The 22035-nt window shown below is 38.5% G+C and overlaps 1 protein-coding gene and 1 pseudogene across 3 annotated transcripts in view; both read left to right on the forward strand.

The window, feature by feature from the left end:
* The window catches only part of DACH1 (dachshund family transcription factor 1), a gene marked incomplete at both ends in the record, with an annotated part of 442851 nt that overhangs the window by 46945 nt on the left and 373871 nt on the right, over positions 1-22035 (forward strand). The window lies entirely within an intron of this gene.
* Positions 3557-20763, forward strand: LOC308243276 (small ribosomal subunit protein eS6-like; annotated as a pseudogene). Its single transcript has 2 exons — positions 3557-3665; positions 19985-20763. The product of its transcript is annotated as a small ribosomal subunit protein eS6-like (transcript).

The raw sequence follows: 22035 nt of genomic DNA on the forward strand, positions 1-22035 counted from the left end.
TGGCTGCCGCCACAGAGCTAGCAGAAGGCTTGGCTCTGCTCCAGGGTACAAAGTTTCAATTGTAGAAGATAAATAAACCCCAGATCCCAGGGCCTCCACTTGGGTCACCGGGGGCATGGCCGGCCTGCAAACCACCACAGGCCCCTCACCCAGGCCACCCCACACCCCAAGGGAACCCCCACCCTTATCCGGGACACCCTTCAGGGCAAACCAGCTGGCCCCCACCCATGCACCAGGCCTCTATCCTATCTAATAAAAGAGTAATATGCAGATTGACCATCACTCCAACACACAAGATGGCTGCCCCCGTGTGGCCAAAGATCCTGCCCCCATGTGGACACAAGGTGGCCGCCACAAGATGGCCAGCAGGGGAAGGCAGTTGGGAGGGACGAGGCCTGCAAGAGAGGGAAGTTGGGGGTGATCAAGCCTGCAGGGGAGGGCAGTTAGGGGTGACCAGGCCAGCAGAGGAGGGAAGTTGGAGGTGACAGGGCCTGCAGGGAAGGGCAGTTGGGGGGGACCAGGCCTGCGGGGAGGGCAGTTAGGGGCAAACAGGCTGGCAGGGGAGCAGTTAGGCATCAATCAGGCTGGCAGGGGAGTTGTTAGGGCTTGATCAGGCTAGCAGGAAGAAGCGGTTAGGGGCAATCAGGAAGGCAGGCAGGTGAGCAGTTGGGAGCCAGCAGTCCTGAATTGTGAGAGGGATGTCCAGTGGGATCGGGCCTAAACGGACAGTCGGACATCCATCGAGGGGTCCGAGGGGTCCCAGATTGGAGAGGGTGCAGGCTGGGCTGAGGGAAACCCCCCCCCCCCCCCGTGCATGAATTTCGTGTACCGGGCCTCTATTATATTATAAAATAACATTTCTAATGCTCTTTCTACATTAGATGTATACTTATAACTGTATGTTACTTTGCTTATGATTTTAAATGATTTGCATTTCCAAAAATATATATTAATATTTTTGTTGACATATACTGAGCTCTGTTTTTGTTTTTTTACCCATGGTCTGATGCATTTGTCTAAAGTAAAGCCATCAAGAGAATATTATGGAAAACTTGAAGTTAAAACTTCAAAACCTCTAATGCATTCCTTAGCACTTCAAATAAAATCCAAGCATCCTACTATGGTCTACTCAAGGCTTCAGCTAAATTCTGTGGCATTTTTGGGGAAGTAGAAAAAGTCATCTCAGAGCAACTTTATCCCCTTGGTTTCAGGAAGGTCGTGCACTCTTGTATGAAAGAAAGCATGCTCTCCTTGGCTGGGTATTCTGATAAAGGCATGGGGACAGGGGTGGAGGCTTCCCTGAGATCCCTTTGCAGGCCAGCATACCTCTGTGACAGGGCTGTAGGTTCTCTGGTGTTCCTAGTAGTTCGTTCTCCTGCTCCCTTATTCTTGCTGTGGTCAACTTCACTCATATTTCATATTCATCATTAGGTGTCAGTTCAATGAAACAGAGCTGTTTCTGATCCATCCTAACTAATGTTGCCCACATCTTCACATTCCATACATCCTTTATCACGTTATGCTATGTTGCTACTTCAATGCTAATCATTATCTGAATTTATTGCATTTGTTTTCTCATCATTAGTATGTAAAGTCTTTTGAACAGGGACTAAGTTTTCACTACTGGATACTTAGCTGAGAACAGTACCTGGCACTTTGTAAGAAATAGATGTATATTTGTTGAAGGATGAAACAGAACACTTACACTCCCCAATTTGCTCTTACTCCGTCACTAGTGGAGAATAGAGTTTGCACATTCTTATTATTTCTGCCGGTGGAAAGAGAGAAGGGAATAAAGAAAGGACCAGTTCTTATGCTTTCTTCTGTCCAATAGAGAAGTTCCAGTGATACCTATGACCATGAAAAAGGCTTTTGCTTAGAGCCTGCCAATCCTAGTCCAGGACCTTATAAAATGACAGAGCGAGGGTCCCTGTTAAGTTCTGTGCTGGATGTCTTCCATGTGCGCCTCCAGAGCCACATTGCATCCTTTGCCACTTGGCTTTGTGCCCTTGAAGCCAAACGATTGTGTTGTTAATACTCACCCGAGGGCATTTTTTTATTTTTATTGATTTTTAGAGAGAGTAGAAGGGAGGGAGAGGGGGAGAAAGAAGAGACAGAGAAACATGGATGTGAGACACATTGATTGGTTGCTTCCTGCATGCACCCCGACCAGGGTCAGGGATCAAACCTAGAACCCAGGTATGTGCTATTTACTGGGAATCCAATCCACTACCCTTCCATGCATGGGCTAATGCTCTAACCATTGAGAACACTGGCCAGGGTTGAAGCCTAATTTTGTTCTCTGGCTTCTGGATCTGTTCACCAATGAAAGTGCCAGTGGAGATCAGGAGCAGAGAGTGGGATCAGGGTATTTATTTCCCTTGTTTCCTTCCTGCTGCCTTACTGATGGGTGGCTTCATCTCCTCCAAAATCCACAATTCTCGCAGGGCAACCCTCTCCTAAAGCTTCAGCTACTCTCCGGTTGCAGGAACTGTTCCACCACCTGACCTTTTAGATCTCCCACAGCTGGCAGTCTCTGGGTGCCACATTCTCCCTTATCTATTTACTTTAACCCTGCTGATGATTTTGACAATACCCCTTAAATCCTGTTAGTCTCCTTAGTTACAGCATCTGAGTGGACCAGATTTTGTTCCAAGACCCGGATGAAAACACCTCCCTTCCTGGGAGTTCTAGAATTGGAGAAGTTGTATTTAGGAAACTAGAATAAGAATCTAAAATGAAAATGTGCTTTCAGAGCTTAGGGTTTAGGTGGCTTGGCATCTACGTTAAAAGGTGGTTTCCTTATTGTCCAGACCTCATCGGCGAATCCACTGTCAACAAATGATTCACATGGATCGTTTTGCTAATGGGAATGCAAGAACATTACATTTGGAAACGTAATGGTTACTATTGCATTAGTTAATATGGATGCCTAATCTGGAGGATGAGCTGTGGCTGTGCGAGAGGAGAGATGGGATGGCCCAGCAGGACGTGGAGGTCTTGGAAGAGGCAGTAAATGAATGACAGAAGCTTGTGGAGGGCAGCAGCCCTGCATATGGTGACAGTCAAAACTCCACAGCGACTTTCCACTACAACCGAAATGCCAGCACCTGACTGAGACTGCCAGACACTGCCTTCACACAGACTTGTCCCTGCTCTCCTCCTCCAACCTCACTTACAGCCTCGATTTCTCCCTGGTGACCTTTTGACCTTGTCTTCACCAATCTCAAACCAGTTAGTGTCTCTCACTATTTCAGTCTCTATTTGAATATCCTCCACTCCTCAGAGCGGCCTTCACACCACACCCAGTTACTCTCTGGCAGGCCATCTGATTGTAGGTTCATTACAGCCTATGTTTATTTCATTCACTTGTTTCTTGTCTCCAAACTTTCCAGTTCCTTGAGGGGATGACTCTCTTGGATAGTTCAATGCTGTCCAATAGAAATATAATGTGAACCACAAATGTAATTTAACATTTCTTATCCTATATGATAAAAGCCTAATATGCAAATTGTCCCCTCGACCAGGAGTTCAATCAGGTGTTTGACCAATCGCTATGTCGTGCGCTAACCACCAGGGGGTGGCACGGAACATGGCAGGCATCAGCGATGAGACGCTGGCAGCGGGCGGCAGTGGAGGTGCTGCTGACCCCAATGGGCTTCCAGGTGTGCCGGGCCACAGCCGCCAGGACCACAGGGGCCAGTCGGACTCCCCGTGGGTTCAAGCAGGAGCCGGTCTGCGAGGCCAGCCAGGAGATGGCGCACTGCCTGCTGGGTGGCCCAGAGGCCCATTCTGCTCCCCAGCCCATGGCATCCGGCCACGCTCACCATATTTCTGCATGGGGACTCGGGAGCTGTGACTCAGGTGGTGGGGGATGCGTGGGGGCCCGGAGGCCCAGGTGCTGCCCAGGGCCCAGAGGTCAGCTGGGACCTGCTCTTCCATGCCAGATGCTCGTGCTTCGATTGCCGGCCAGGCCTAGGGACCGCACCCATGCACAGATTTTGTGCACCGGGCCTCTAGTAGTCATATCAAAAGAGTTAAAAGAAACAAGTGTAATTCATTTCAATAATATATTTCATCTTATCAATATCAAAATATCATTTCAATATATAGTCAACATAAAAAAGTTAATGAAATATTGTACATTCTTTTTTAATACACTTATAGCATATGTCAACAGACTAACCGCATTTCTAAGTGCTCATTGGCGACTCATGTCACTAGTGGCTGCTGTACTGTCCAGTGTAAGCCTAGTTCCCTGTTGTGTCATTGGTATCACTAGCCCCTAGAAGGGTGTTTGCCATTTTATTTTATTTTTATTGATACTACAGAGAGAGGCAGGGATTGAGCCAGCAATCTGGGCATGTGCCCTTGACTGGAATGGAACCCAGGACCTTTCAGTCTGCAGGTCGATGCTCTATCCACTGAGCCATACCAGCTAGGACAGTGCTTGCCATTTTATAAGTGCTCAATAAGAATTCAATAACTGGCTTACCAAGTGACAGAATTACATTGCTTTTTAGACATTTCAGTGTGTTGGAGCTGTAACAGTGGCAAAGAGAGCCAGAGTGTTGTACTGGAACAGCACCCTTACAGAATTTACAACACTGGGATCTAGTACAGTGTCTGTCTATATCTCCATCTCTCAGACAGTTTCACAAATCTGGGCCATGTTTTGTCCTATCTACAAAGTGAAATGGTTGGACTAGTTGACTCTCGATGTTCTTTCCAATTTTAGTATTATATATTTCCCTCTCCCTTCTTTTGCTTTTCTTCACATATTACTCATTTTCTTTTCCCCCAGAAGTACAATTCAGGGAAAAGTGGGATGGAGGGTCAAATGCCACTGAATCTTATAAGGGGCTCGGCCCCCACTGCTCTCGGCCACTACCCACTGCGGTGACCGGGGGCCTCTGCCTTGGCCTCGCTTGCTGTGGGGGCTGCCTCTGCCTCAGCCCTCCAGCCCCGGCTTCGTTCAGAAGGTCAAACGGAAGGACGTCCAGTCTAATTAGCATATTACGCTTTTTTTATATAATATTACTTAACTATTTCAATCTCTATACAAAGATAGTGTCTTTTCTAAAAGAAGCCCTGATAGTATTCATGTTGTTACATCATTAACTTATTGATTTAGACATGTAGATATTTTACTGACATATTTATCTTCTTGATTTATTAGCTATTTTCTAAAATTTATTAATTTTATGACATTATTTCTGGTTGGTCTGAGCTTATTTTAAAACCAGATAAAAATGTTAACCTTTTCTTATATTGACATAGACTATAATTCATGATTACGCAAGTGTAGCATTCGGTATTACACCTGTGGTGTGAAATTTTGCTTATATCATTTATTGAGTTTTATTCACTTGGGAAAATATCAAACCATTTCCCTAAAAAGTACTTGAAAAATCATTCAAATCAGTGTTTTGAAGGAAGGTTTTTTTTTTTCTTTTCATCACTCACACTCTTTAATACCTTTTCCAGTTATTTTAAAATCTGATATGCCTCGTTGTCTTTCCTTTTATAAATGGCTATAAATGCTATTACCACCTTGTTTGAAAATGTGTTATTTCACAGGCTGTGTCTAGATGTGAGAAAAGTGCTTCACCAGTTCACCAAGTTAAGAAACAGTGTTATTTTAGGCAATGGCAATACTGAATAACATTGTGCATTGAAGCCTGGCTCTTGCTCAGTGAAGTCCCACTTTTATTTTTATTTTTTTAAGCCATGTGAATACTTTCAAACCCACACCTAGAAAACAGTCTGTGGTTGTTTGTACTTGGACAGTCTTGCTCCAAGGAATATTTGGACATTAGCATAAAGGTTGCACATGTTATACAAAGTGTAATTAAAGAAGCTTTGATCCCCAAATGTCAACTAGCTTGCTAAGTGTCATAACAAAGTGTCAAGCATCTGGTATACAGTTAATTTGTAGTCATTAACTCCATATTGTTGATGTGACAGTTTGTTAGCAAGGCAAGCTTGACAGTTGCATTTTGTTCATGATTGACACCTACAGACCTCCCCACCCATTTAGTTTACATTCCTGTTGAGGTTTCCTCAGGTTGCATTTTTACTGCTTACGTTCTCCCATTTTCTTAGTCGAAGTGCTGGTAAACTTTTAAAAACATATGCTATGTCAGTACAGAAATTCGCATTTCTCCTCTAAAGTGTTCTAAATTTGTAATAATGCTGGGAAGAAAGAAATGCTTGATGATCTACCTAAAGATTTGTTCAAGTAATGTGACAACCCATGCATTATACTGATGCATAATTGTCACAAATACCATATTTATAATATGACAATTGCTATGGCAATTAATCTAGTCAGCATTAATTTCTTGTATAGTTCCATTAATATTCCCACTTTTCAAAGGCTCAGAAAACAGATAACTGGATACTTCATCATATTCTTAATTGCATTGATTTAATCCAAAGAGTCCATTACAATCTAATTTCAGTCTTTTAATGTTTTAAAATTTTTCTTGTATTGAATTATGTGCAACTTGTTTGATGCCAGGTTTTTACCACTACTATTAATACAATCACATTTAAAAATGTTTTGTAAGATACTTAATTTCTTATTTTCAAATATTCTATCATTATACCAATTCATATATGCATAGTATTAGTGAACTATGTAAAGGAAGAATCAAATATATTTTATAATATAATGAATATAGTATATTTTATAGGATGTGAATTGATGGCAACAACTTATTAAATTCCCATAGTTTTGGTTGTTTGTGTAGCTAAGCAAAATATGTAATTTATAAAGTTGTACAAAATTGTGGCAACAATCAGGGAGTTTCATTCACTAACAGTCTTTTTCCCCTGCTAATTTGGAGAATATAGATTTCCTAGTTTCTAGGAGAATTTGACTAATGGGAAGTTTTTAGATGTATATTTAGTTCATCTAGTTGATTTTCTGCTGCTAGCAGATAAGGCCAGGGTCAATTCATTTGTGGACAGGATTATAATCCATTTATTTTACCACTTGCAGTAATTTGCCCTCAAAAATTATTACAAGAATACAACCAACACAATACAGAGAGTTCCTGACTGATGTCTTACCATCTGAATTCAAGCCTTCATCTTGCCCCCAACTTGCCATATTACTTTGGATAAATATCTTTGTCTATTTAGGTTTCATGTATCTTGATCTGTAAAATAAAATCACTGAGCTAAATAGCCTCTTATCTTTCTTCTAACTCTAAACATTATACAGTTGCATGTTATTCTACATTATGGTTAGGAAAGTGCTATCCATTGAAAGTGATATGACGTACCTTAGAGAACTTGTACTGTGGAGTGCAGTGTATTTTAGCCTCCATGAATATTCTGGCACATCACTAGTCTGTTAGATGGCTTGGATGAAAACTAGTCAAATGAAATCATATTAAGTTTTGCTCTGAAACCCATTCCATGGTATGGTTGCTTTCCTTTCCTAGTTTGCTGTGTTTGAGGGTGAAAAAAGGAAACGTAATTAAAGGAACGATGAGAATATACGTGGGTGGAAATGAGAACATGGGTCTGGATGTCTGGAGAATGATAGGAGTGCAGTTTGAGTGTGAGCTTTTGGGTCTCGTACACATGGGTGATAACTAGCTTGATCACATGGTAAGTTAGGCAAGTAACTCAACTCATAGTGTCTTTTGTGTCTCTGTAGAATTAGGTGATGTTAAATGACAATGATTGTGGGTAAAACACTGTGTGGTAGGTGTCTTTCTTTTTTTGTGGTCCCTGACCTTAGCCTCTTCTTATTAAGAGAAGTCCCAAGTTAAAGGGTGGCATATATTTGATTGGTTATTATACAATAATATATAAAATTCACATTGCTAAGAAAAGCATATTAAATGTCCAAGTCAATTGGAAATGGACTTCAGGGAACTGTTATCTAACTTGTTTTAATATTTGCATATGATAACACCATTTTTATGACCTCTAACCACCACTGACCAGTCCTCTACTATTGATTACAATATAGAATTTTGGAATGAAGATAATGTCTTTAATCTAAAGTGATCAAGATAAGAAGAATGCACTTCTTTTAAGAGAAGTTGATTAGATAGAATCAGAACAGCAGTGAATGTGCAAATTTATTGTATAGCTGTAGGATTTTAAAGAACGGCAACAAATAGACCTGGAAATTTAATATCAGAGTGTACTATGTTGATAAATTCTGTAAGAGAATTCAGTTTATATCATTAAGAGTGGAAACACTCATTTTTTAAAAAATAGTGCACACAAAATTAGAGCGCTATGCCTAATATTTAAATATACATTCCTTGAGTTTAACTGATTGTAAAAACTATCAATATATCATAAAACCAAAGCTAAAAGAAAATATATGGGAGGCCACTATGATCCTTAAAAGGATCACAGTGGGATCACAGTTTTAAGTAAGTGTAGGTCAATTTAATTTATAAGTCAGTTTTTGAAAGATTTTAGTTACATGAAAGGGAAAAGTATGTAAGCTTATAGAAAATGAGGAGAGAGGGAAAAGTTATTCAGTTCCTTCTGTTTCCATTTATAAACACTTAAGAGCAATCCTATATAATAAAAGGCTAATATGCAAATACACCGAACAGTGGAACAAACGGAACAACCGAACAACCAGTTGCTATGATGTGCACTGACCACCAGGGGGCATGTGCAGAACATGGCAGGCGTTGGCCGCGGCAGAATGGTGGAGCAGGTGAGCAGGGGCACCCGACCAAGGCGGGGTGCCAGTCTCTGTCATTGGGGTGAGCCTCTGGTGGTTACTGAAAATTCTTTGGTCCTGTGCACCACCGTCCCGCCCAGTGCTTGCACCTGCTGCTGGCGCCAGCCCTGCTTGCACCCATTGCCAGTGCTGGCCCTGCTCGCAACCACTGTCAGTGCCAGAGCTGCTGCTCGCACCTATTGCCAGTGCTGGCCCTGCTCACACGCGCTGCCAGTGCTGGCCCTGCTCACACGCGCTGCCAGTGCCAGAGCCATTGCTTACACCCATTGCCAGTGCTGGCCCCGCTCACACCCGCAGCTGGCGCCGGAGCTGCCGTTCACACCTGCCGCTGGTGTCCGGCACCATTCCTGATCACTCAGGGACATCAGTGAGTGCGAGTGGCTACTGCTGGCCCTGATTGCCCCTGAGGGCTTCTCCACCTCCCCCTACTCCGGAGGGGCAATCAGGGCAGCAGCCACCGCTTATACCCTCTGATGGCTCTGGTCCTGCTCTCACCCACTGCTGGTTCCAGCCCCAATCGCTCTGTGCCATCAGTGGGTGCGAGCAGGGCCGGTGCCGTCAGCACATGGGAGCAGGGCTGCTGGCAGACAGGGGACCAGGGGGCTGCGGCGGGAAGGGCCGGGTGGGGGTGCAGAGGATGGGCCGAGACCTGCCCCTGTACCTACCACAGCCTCGCGGCCCACAGTTCCTTTCAAGATGCATGAATTTGTGCACTGGGCCCCTAGTTTATAATAAAATAATCAGTTTTAAATACCTTTTAAGAGCTTATATACAGACATCCAGTTTCCAAATGTATTTTTAAAAAAATATTAACTTATTTGATCTTCACATGAAAATATTGTAACCCTAATTTTGGAAGTAGGAACTGAGGTTCAGGGGACTTTGCCAAGGGATGCTTAATTGCCATCATGTCACTTGGTTTCTGCAGCAAGATGGCAGCTAAAATAGCAAAGGGATAGCATCAGCGGGATATAGCTGGCTTGCTAACCCCACGTCTAAGTACACACAATGATTTTTCCAAGACTTTTCTCTGTGGTTTCTTGGTGTTCATTTAGATGCTGTTGAAGGTGTTAGAGCTTTAGTAATTAAATGGTAAACCAGAGGTTTGAGGAGGTACTGCAGCTGAGAGCTTTATTTTCTGTTAGTGTGTAAATTGTGATGGAAAAAGAATGTAGACAATTTCTATATAGTATTTGGGAATTGCACTAATTTCAAGAAATATTTTATTGCACAAGTATTTAGTTTTTATATTTAATCTATAATGTATAATAGATATATGTAGCTTTCCTGTTATAGGCTCCTTTGGTACACTATTAATTATACATTTTAGTATTTCAAAAATATTTTAAATTATTTTAATGTTTTAATCCTGTGATAAATCTGCAGAAATCTTGTTGGAGAGCTCTAGTACCAGTCTTGAAAAAAATGTTTTTTTTGTGTTTATGTATGCAATACATATCAAAGAAATCTATAATAATGAAAGTATAATGTGCTAATTAGACCAGATGTCCTTCCGGATGAAGCCAGGGCTACAAGGGAAGCCCAGGTCCTGGGTGTCAGAGGGAAGTTGGTGCCAGCAGCTGGGGGAAGGAAGGCCTACTCTTGCACAAATTTCGTGCATCGGGCCTCTAGTTTGTAAGATAAATTTTGATGTATTAATTATAGTAGTACTAAATTAATAAATTACTAAGGAATTTATTTACTTGCCAATCAGGCAGCTTAGATAACGATAGTTACTGAGTATAGGTCCCTGTAGATATTCTTATACGTAATTATAGATATGGACATAGACATAAATATAGATATATTTTTATTCCTATAAATATATAGGGGTAGGAATAATTGGTGAATTTGTATGGAAGAAAGGTGAGCTATTTATTCTATATCCCTCAAGTCAATATTATAAAATATTCATAGGATATCACTGAAAAAACATCCTGGTTCAGTAGAATCCTTCCTTCATACTGATTTTCCTGTTGAGTTGAGCCATTCATAATCTATACTAATGAGTACAGGAGTCTTTGCAGATTATAGTGTTTTCAGAATTAGCAACTAAGCAAAACACACAAATTAAAGAATTAAAGGCATCATAAAATGTACTGCATCATAAAACCTACTTGTTCATTTCTTTTGACAAGTGTAGTTTAATTTAAATTATTTATGGTACTTTGTACTCCACGAGTAACTGTAATGTAGTGAATTTTGTTAAAAATAATGAAGTTGAAGCCAAATGAACCTTTAGTTATGATGGTGCTAAAAGATTCAAGCAATCAATTTATCTTTTCTATACCATTTCTACAGGCAAATTCATAGTATTTTTCTCTTTCTATTCAGAATTTAAAAAGTCACCTAAGTCCACTGTATATCTTGTCAACGCCTTTACAACGTATACCTCAATTAGTGAATTCTTGGGAAATGAACTTGTTTCATAAACAATCCATGTTAAACATTTCCTATAAATCCAGTGATTTTTTTATAGTTGCTCCCTATTCTAATTTGCATTATTTCTGTTAAAGTTTACACATTGGTAATTATATATGATAAATTTTTTCCCTTGAATGGAGTCTCCTTTTATTGTAAAGTGTAATGTGATAGAAAGGACACTGATATGGAGCATTAGATAAACCTGAATTCCAATCTTGGTCTCTTCTATGACATTGCACCTCTCTTTCATGTGTAAGTTGCTGAATTCTTTCTAAATGATACTGTTTTTGTGAGTGTTAAATAAAATAACCAAAATATTGCATATAGTTCCTAGAATTCAATAGGCTCTCAGTAAGTGTTGGTTGTTATATTAACTATTATTAACCTGGGTAAAATTGTGGAATTGGCAAAGTTGGTCTTTAAATCAGCTTCCCCTTTCAACACTTTTGTGTGTTATTTTTCTTTGTGATAGTGTCTTTATCCCCTTCCCCCCCGCCCACACACACACACTTGCCCACCACCATGGCCTCCTTGAGTACTAGAAAACAACTTAATTCTTGCCACTCCTTCCTCAGCCTGTTTCTCTGAGAATTTGGAACTGTAGGCGCTGAGATTCAGAAGTGTGTGAGTCATCTGTCTTTCCTCTTTGGCCTCTTTTGACATTAGGATCTGCATACTAGTTAATATTTAATTATAATATCTCTATATACTTTCTCTCTGCTATATCTTTATGCTTATGTGTCCCAGTAGTTAGCACAATGAAGATCTGTCATTCGAGCACATATATTTTGTTATAAAGTTGGGATTAAATAAGGCTATGTCCCATGTAGAAGGCAATACATCTTTGGAAGGAACAGGAAATTGATGTTACTATATGCTTAGCAGTAATAACATTTATTTTTTCCTTCTGATATTATTTTCTTTATAGATCTGATATACTTTTTTGTTTTGTTTATTAATTAGTGGAATCATTGTAAATTTAATTTAAAAAGTATACATGTTAATAAGATTCTAAATACATTTTTTCAGGATAAAGGATTTTTTTCTTTTTCATATATTTGTTTTCTGTTTGAGGTATATTATGAATATCTCATCAGATAAAAGATTTTGAGAGTCATATAGTTATTAAGAACATAAATGACAAAACTTCATGAAAGTATAACAATCATCCAAATTTATTCCTCTCTTATGAAAAGCACATAAATGGTCTATGCTTTAGAGTTATACTTCAGAATTACAAATACGTTAAGAAGTCTAATTTGTATGCATCGGCCTTCACTCTTGTGTTTGTGCTGGCTTTAAGCAGCAGCACAGCTTTTAATTGTGAGGTTTTAAGTTCTGCAATTAAAATTTACCCTTTTTACTAAGAGGGTTGAGTGATAGTTTTTGATTTACTTTAGACAGTTTAGACAAATTATATTTAAAAGAGCATAAAGATGCACAGAGCATTTCCTGATTCAGAGAAGGTCAAAGTGTCTTAGTCGCATTTTTTGAAAGTTTTACCTTGAATAACTAATGATTCTTCCTACTTTATTGACTACACCTTGCTTAAGATATACAAGCAGGATATCAAACTACTCCAGAACATCACCTCCTTTGAAATCAGTGACCAAATGACCTTGACAGTAGGAAACATGATATTTTACATCTTATGATGTTATATTAAAACCACCTCTATGAAGGATTCAGACTGATTACATTAGTGCCTCAAAAGATGCTTCTATTTCTCATTTGATTTCTTTGTGTTTATAAAAATAATGAAAATTCTTTGCAAACTACTGGAAAATTTGTTTAGAGCTTTGACCATAGCAAAAGTATGGTAGAAATTTTGCAGACAGATGTTTAATTTAATCAAGGGGACTCATAAAATGGGTAATTCCGGTCAGTAATGAAAGTTGAGATCACAGAAACAGATTTGTGGCATGGTAACAACAAAAAAAATCTCTTGGATACTTTTTTAGAAGCAGCACATTAACCAGGGATTACACAAATAAAGTAGAATTAAAACTAATGCCTCAGAAATCTGAAGATATGTGTGTAAAGCAGTGAGAAAAACATTTCAAGGATATAAAAATATAAGAGAGAGGGGTTTGAGCTCTGCACGTCATGGCTTGGTGCGGGGCCGTTGGTCCAAGGCTGGAGGTGATAGAGATACGGAAATGGTCAGATGGTGAGAGGTCTATGAGACATGGCGCTAAGCTAATGAGATGTCTGATGAGAGTTGTACTTCTAGAGTAAATAAACTGTTTTGGCAACATTATTTGATGGGGATGATAGTCACACTGGAGAGCATTCAGGAGCCAATAGTGATTATTAAGGTTAGAAATTAGAAGGACCTTTTAGGCTTACTTTACCCAGGCAGTGTCAGGTGTCATTTGAGACATAGAAAGCATGATATATCCAAGAAATAATGGAAATTTGAACTGGAGATACTTCCAAAGTATTTGAATGGAGCAGAATTATTTTAAAATCTTTTATTTAATGATTTTTAGGAAATTATTCACCAAATGTTTCTCTTAGCGTCCATGTGATGTAGTGACCAAAGGTATGCCATTAGATTCAAATTTCTAGAAATATTTATAAACGAAAGGAATAGTTAAAACAAAAACATAAATTATTTTTTTGCTTGCAGACAATAAAATTTACTTTGATTAATCTTAAAGGCACACCCTTCTGTTTTTTGGTGAGTTTGTAAAGATTTATGAAGTTACCCAATTGTTAATGGCAAATAACAGCTGCTATTTTTACATATTCAGGGATTTTTTTCTTTTTGCAATCTGTGATTAATACTGGCAGAGCATTATAAAATGACAAGGGTGCTGGAAATGTGACTGAACTGGCAAACATGAGGTCCCATTATTTATTTTAATCTTATTGAAGCTACCCTTCTGAACTATAAATATATTGGAAAATAGTTTTATTGGCTTGTTTTTGTGCTATTGTATTTGGATAGAAACTTACCATTTTAATAGACAATTGTTAATTTAACAGAAATATCATGTGTGCTGATATAAGAATACTAATTTAACTTGTTCATTTTGTGCTGCAAAAGCAGGGCCTGCCTTGGGCAAAAGTGCCAAGTGCCAGAAATTCCTCTCTTGTGCCTTCCTGCAGCTCATTCCTGGAACCCAACTCTGCCACCGTCTTGTCATGCCACCACCATCTACTTCCCTTGTGTCCTGGGAGCCCAGGATGGTGTTTCCGCCATGTTCCTAGACTACAGTGTAAACGCATGTCCACTGTATGCTTTTTAGATTCACAATCAATTGATGATAAGAATTAACTAGTTGTGATATGTTAAGGAAAAGGTCATGATATTTAGAAGGGCTCCAATTTTTTAATCTAATTCAAATAAACACTCTGTGGAGATATCAGGGAGAAGATGGTGATATCATGGGTTACTAAAGGAAATATTTAGAGGCAAGTAGACCAAGAGTAGTTAATTGTGTTGTGAGATAATGGTGAGCTCAGAGAAATATGATCAGGGAATTATCTACAATAGGTAAGGCTCCTTTATTTAAATGATTTTATTTTGATTAGAATGACATTAAGTGCTGATAGATAATAGGTAATGCCTAAGTTTTGATACTTGTCTTTGTACTTAGGGTAATTACCAATGGCTGACTGCTTATAAGCCAAAAACATTTTAAAAAGTATAATACAATTATTCCTAGTTGAAACTAATGGAAAAACATTAAATTGTCAGAGTATATTCTCTACAATTGAGGTGGATTTTGTGACAAGTAAGTTCTATTATCCCAGTGTGTAATATCAATGTCATAGATCAAAAGGACACTTTATAATTCAGTGCTGTGATTCTAGAATGTCTCATGAAAACTACTAATTCTCAGCAAAATACTCTTGACCTTTATGGCTAAACACCTGGTCAATTTTAAGTAATCTAGGAAGACATTTCTTAGAATAGCCTCAAAATTGTAATAAATGAAAGAATTGAAAAATATGTCTCTTTTTAAAATAGTCCTTGATCATCTTTTGATGAAAAGTGCCATGAAAAAAAGAATATAAAAATTAGAAAGTCTCAAATGTATTTTATCATCACTTTTCTTTTCTGAGCAAATATGAAAACAATGTGCTTTGTATAGTATAAAAATAAGCAAAAAACTCCACTAAAAATTACTAAAATATATACCTAATTAAAAAAACAAGCATTTTCAGAAGATTCTAATGATAAACCAGGGTATTCAGTACATTTCAATTCTGTATACTGACATTTATAAGGATGACAGACAAAGCAGAAATAAAACGTTATGTGTTTTCCTCAAAAAACAAACCACAGCTGGTGGGTTTAATTTTATTCCTACCAGCCGTGACAGCAGCCTTTTTAAATATTGAAAGTGTGAATTAAAGCTTCTGTAAAACAGTTGCCATATAAATTTCCTTAACCACTATCAATTATATATGAAGTATCAGAAAATTGTTCTGGCCTGGTTGGTGTGGTTTTTAATACGATGGAGATAGCAAATGTTAGATGCTCTCAGCTTATCAAAACCTCCCAGAGAAGGGAGTTGAGTGTGTGCATCAGCTGGTCCTCCAAACTATCAAAAAAATAGCCTTCAAGATTTCTTCTTCCTCTCCTGTTCTTATGGATGATAATTATATATAAATTGAAATTGAACTCAATATTGGTGAGTCTCTACAATGGTCGGATAGAACTTTCTTTGATGATTAAAATATTCTCTGCCTGCATTGTTTAGTTCAGTAGCCACCGGCCATATATGGTCACAGAGCACTTGAAATGTGGCAAGTACAACTGAGGAACAGGATCTTAAAACTTATTTTATTTTTATTTGATAGACACATGCAGCTAGTGGCGACTGTGTTGTACAGTGAAGCTCCATAGCACGTAAGGTACTTTATTCTGTTCCAGAGAAGATGAAATCAACCAACCAGCCAACACAAAAGACACTCATGTGGTAGGGAAGAGAAGATATAAACATGTATGTATATAATTTTGGATAATGCAAGTCAGAATGTTGTAACTATTTAGATGTACCCGAAAAACTAAAACAAGGTATTGGAGCAAAGAGTGGGGAAACACCTATTCTAGTCTGTGACGGAGGAGAAGGGTTTGTGGAATTAGTGGACATTTAGACAAGATCTGGGTAGTACCTTGGCAGTTAGAGCTAATTTGCAGTGGCATTCCAGATGGAAAGAACTTTGGGAGCAAAGTCAGGGCATTGGAGAGGTGAGGGCATGTCATGTAGTCAGTGAGTGATTAAGATTTAGCTGGAGGGTCAAGAAAGAGCAGCCTTGACTCTTGGCTAGGGCCATCACATCAAGAGCCTGAACAGGGTAGGAAAAGAAGTCTTACTTTGTTGACAGAAGGGAATCTCATAAGACGTAGGGAGGCCAAATAGGAAGTCATGAAGCTGCCCAAGAGAGAGGTGTGAGGCTAGAGTTAGAGAGGTGGCAGTGGTGAAACAATGAGGGTGAAGGACAGGAACTTCTAGAGTGCATTCTCCTACATCTGCTTGCAGTAGTGTATTTTTAAAAATGGGGATATAAAAGTCTATCTATGTTTGCTGCACAGGCTGTATTCTTCTCAGCTTGGTACCAAGTTACGTTTTATAGAGGTTTGTTGTCAAGTACTCAGGCCTAAGCACAAACAAGTTACAAAATGTCTAAGAATCTAATAGGATCCAGTGCTTTCAGATTGGTTTTAAAGAGAAGGTGTTAGCATGTGGGCAATGCTTCACTATTAGATTATACTGATAGATAATGAATGGATGGGAGGAATACAAAGGAAATGCAAACTCTCTTTTGTGAACTGAGTTTGTCTCTATAAATGGAAAAACTCGAAAGCTATCTCCATGAAACGGATTTCTCATAGGCTTGATATTTTTTGATGATTTACACTGGGATGAGAATTTTAAGAATAGTTTAAGAAGAAACTTCAAAATATAAGGGTAAGTTGTATATGTAAGGAATCACTCTTCTATACGGCAGTAACACCTTTTACACTCATGGGCGAGTGCATGAGCTTCACGCCATATACAGATTTGGCACATAGGTTATATTTCAGTTTAAAATTTGTAAATATAAATTTAAATGTTCAAATAAAGAAATGAAAACTCCAATTCTTTACTAATTATTCTAGTTAAAACAAACATAAAAATATACATGAACACTTACTTGTACTTATAAAATTTTATCTAACTGTTAGGGTGTTTGTTAAGAATCTGGTTGTGTAATGGAATTGCTAAACAGGATGTTAAAGCACTACCAGAAATTTTACAAATATTCAGCGTATCAGAAATCATACAGATGTTCAACTCAAAGTTTCAGCTTGCTTAAAAGTACTTTCTGATGTTGAACTGGTGCTCTTTTTCTCCCCATAAATACTTCTTATTGGTATGCCTACATTTAAGAGAGGTTTCAAAATAGTAAGAACTTACCCTTAAATATGCTCATACACTTTAAAGTTTTGCTCCCAAGTTAATATCACACATGTTTTTCATATAATTAGAAAAGTTTATTTTTCATATGCCCTGGATAAAATGTTAGAGGCAGAAAAACTTTGTTTTTGCCAGCTGTTTGTTAAACACCTTTAAATCACAATTCACATTGCTTCTTTAAATGTCTTAAATTTTTGCTTCACATATTCCTTGGCTTATAAATGTTAGGGTGAGTTTTTAACACAACCAAACTTGGCATACTTATAACGATTACAGTGGTTTTACATTTTGAGTGTGTGTCTCGTACTCTAAGAGCAATTATATGGTTTTTATTCCTAATTAATTTTTGTTCGCAATATTTACAAAAGACTTCATTTTTTTTAGCTATTGCTTTTTTTAGCTCTTGCTTTGAGTTAAATGCATTCTTTCATTTAATTAATATATTTGTTAGTTTGTATTAATGTAAAGAATAACATCTTTCTCTTCTCTGGTGAGAGATTTGCACATGCATGCTACTTTTTCTAGTTGCTCTCTGTTTTTGCCAGCTTTAATCTTAAAACTAAAAAGAAGTCTCTTAGTCTTTCCTTAAGTAATTTAATTCTGCCACAAGAGATTAAATATGCCTTATTTATATTAGCATATAAATTAATAATGATTCAAACAATTATTTACCATATAATAGAAAAAAAAGGCATTGAATGAATTTACAAATCCAGTTGGCCATTGCTGGTAACTCAGAACTGATAGCTATATTTCTAAAGTTATTCCTTTCATGTGCATAAGGTAAATTTAAATCTCTCTTGGAATATAAGGAATATAAAGGATGGTGAATATTTGCTAAAAAAAGCAGACAATCTGAAAGGATTAAAATGCTTTAATCAGACAGAAAAAAAAGGCTTTGGCCACTTGATTAGGGCTGATTTCCACCATCTGCTTATACTTACTGAGGATCTAGCCCTGACTGAACACTAATTTGTGCACTTCCTAGAAATTGAAATCTCTCAGCAAGCAAATTAACAAGAGCAGGGATTCAGCAATAATGGAGCTCCTCGGCTTTTGTTTCCCTCTGACAGATGGACAGGGTGTGCTCAAATTGAATTCAGCTTTAATTGCATTGTGCCATTTAAAATTTTATCTGCTCCACAGATTTTGTTTACAGGTTTCAGGATTCCAAACCTTTGGAAGTTTTTTTTTTTTCTTCTCTCTTCAGTACTGAGCAAGATAAAGAACATTGTAATTCTGTGTGACTGGGTGGTGTTCATTGCAACTCCTTGCCCTAAAGGGTAGCACATTAGGAAAAGGAATTATGGCTTTTTAAAGTCTGGGGCAAATGGGAAACAATACAAACTTTGCATATTTTCAAATATTGACAGCTCATAAATAAAAGTAATCCGAAGTGCTCTATATTTCATATCTACATAAGAAAGCAATTTGCCTTGCTTCAATTAAAGTATTTCAAACTTTGCCTGCTATCAGTCTATCACTTGGAGCTGCACACTCCTGAATTCTAGAGATAAACTTTTTTATAAATGAATCACGATATTTTAAAATTACTTTTAGTTTCTGCTTGATTGACAGTCTTCAGATAGAACTGACTTATATGAACTGTTCTTTTGAGCAGAGGTATGAAATACTAAATCATTTAGGCATGTCCTAAACATTCCTGTGAATCTAACGCTGAAGATGCATTTGTTACAAAATTGCTTGTCAATCTACAAGCATTTCCTCATAAATCTATGGCTTAGTAGATACTAAACTCTGACACTTCTGGTGGCAAACAGAGATCCTGAAAGCTTGACTACACCATCATAAGGTTTGATTTGCACCCTATTTATGTGAAGATTGAAGACTTTCAGCTATTGAGCACCTTGCCAGGAATGACTGAATTTGCTTTACATGAGGCAGATAGCTGAGAATGAGGAAACTGGAGGAGGGAGGGCTGCGTGGGAAAGTAGGGGCGGGGTTCTCCAAAGACTACAATGCTACTGTGCGCCTCTCCATAAGTGGCATGCATATAAAGAGCACTGTGAAACTTCTTAGCAGATCTTGCCCACTCTCAAATATGTAGTTTTTATAGACGCAGTTTCCATTTGCTATATTCAGTTAATACCCGATCACTCCCTTCCACTGGAGGGGGATTTGTAAAAGGTCTGTTAGAAATCTGCAATGTCTCCTTGGATGTGGCACGGTGTATGTTTGTTTATCATTACATGGATCTCCTTTTGAAAGGGGCTTCTTAAATTAGTAATAATTAAAGCGATCTAAGAGTACTTCAAATTAGCTGCTAAATTCTCCTAAAATGGGCTTCAGGATGAAGGTAGGAGGAGACGGCAGGGGTTGCATAGGCTTGGGGGACATGAGCTGAGCTCCGGACACGCGTCGCTGCAGTCGTAGCTCTCCAACACCCCGGTTCTAGGTAGAGGAGGGAGTGGGCTCAACATCTCTTTCCCAGCCACTGGCTGCCAGAAACTCATTGAAGTGGACGATGAACGCAAACTTCGTACCTTTTGTGAGAAGAAGTGTCTGTCCACAGAAGTTGCTGCTGCCGTTCTGGGTGAAGAATGGAAGGGTTATGCGGTTCGGTTCGGATTAGTGGTGGGAACGACAAACAAGGTTTCCCCATGAAGCAGGGTATCCTGACCCATGGCCGAGTCCGCCTGCTGCTAAGGGGCACTCCTGTTATAAACCAAGGAGAACTGGGGAGAGAAAACGCACATCTGTTCGGGGTTGCATTGTGGATGCCAATCTCAGTGTTCTCAACTTGGTCATTGTAGAAAAAGAGGGAGGAAGATATTCCTGGTCTCACTGATACCACTGCGCCTCGTTGCCTGGGGCCCCAAAGAGCTGGCAGAATCCACAAACTCTGCAATCTCTCTAAAGGAGATGATGTCTGCAAATATGTGGTGAGAAAGCCTCTCAACAAAGAAGGTAAGCAACCTAGGACTAAAGCACCCAAGATGCTGCGTCTTGTTACTCCACGTGTCCTGCAGCGCAAACGCAGGCGTATTGCTCTGAAGAAACAACGCACTAAGAAAAACAAGAGGCCACAGACTATGCTCAACTTCTGGCTAAGAGAATGGAGGAAGCCAAAGAAAAACGCAGAAACAGATTGCGAAGAGACGGAGACTGTCCTCTCCGAGAGCTTCTACCTCTAAGTCTGAGTCCAGTCAAAAACGAGATTTTTGTAATAAATAAAGAGAGCAGATATTTTTTAAAAATCTACTAAAATGCCATGTCGTTTTTGGATAATGCAATTTCATTTTAGAAAACAGGCTTACCTGTTATCAAAATGGATCATTTTAATGTTTTCCAGAGGTCTCAGCTCATGAGGATTCCGAATCCTGATTAAGTAATCGAGTGTAGGCATTGCTGAGAACAGCTTAGTTTTATAAAGTTTTTAAAATCTTTCCTGGTAATTCTTTACTTGCTGTGTCTAGTTGATAGACAGGAGAAAAGGTGTCCTATTGTAAAAGAGCAAATGTTATCATTACTAAATAGATAAGTAAAAAAATATAAAAGGTACCATTCTGAAGTTTTTACCTGCCAACGTTTTTCAAACAGGGCTTCCCCACTGAAACCAATAGAGAGAGAAAGCTGATCTACACAATGTACTTGCTTCCTCTTGTATTGTCCCCTTGTGCTTTTAAAATTGTTTATTATTTTATTCTTTTTAGCACTCTGGTTATGCCACACTAGACTTTTGAGCTTTCTATCCCCCTTTGCTTCCTTGTTGCCATTGTAAGCACCTGTGCTTTATTTTAGTTGCTTTCTCAGATATTTTTCATAGAAAAGATTATAATCAAAGCATGTGAGAGTTTCATGGAACCTTAAAGGTAAACTAGTCTAAGTTATTCATCTTACAGCCAAGGAAGCTACAACTCAGAAAGTTAAAGCAACTCACTCAAGCTATCCTTTGAGTTACTGGAAAGGCCAGAATTAAGATCCAACTCTCATAAATCCCTTATCAGTGAAATTTATAGATGCACCAAAGAGTTCATGTCTTCAACTCCCCACCCTTAAAAACTGTTAGTGTAGTATTCACCGAAAATAAAAACAGAAACATCTTCATAAAATGAACACTAATAAAAATGAATAGAATCTATACACATGCACGATTAAGATTTTTCCACTGGAAAATGCAGAAATAATGATTTCTCATCACCAATACTCATAGTACTTACTGCATTTATAATATATATATATATATATATATATATATATATATATATATATCCTTTCAACTATATTCTGTACCTAGTGTATAAGCAGTATGTGCAGATGCGTAAGCTTCAAATTTTGGCATTCTTCAAAACCACATGGCCAGATTTGAGCCACTTTTTCTTAATTGGGGATTCCATCATAGAGGTGCCAATTAGGGTGCCGAATAAACCTCATGTTCTCTTCTTGCCACACGGTGGTTGAAAGCCGGTATGTGATATCTGTCTCGAGTTTATAGTCTGGTACAAT

The sequence above is a fragment of the Plecotus auritus genome (genome assembly GCF_963455305.1).
Source record: "Plecotus auritus genome assembly, chromosome: 3".
NCBI classification, from domain to species: Eukaryota; Metazoa; Chordata; class Mammalia; order Chiroptera; family Vespertilionidae; genus Plecotus; species Plecotus auritus.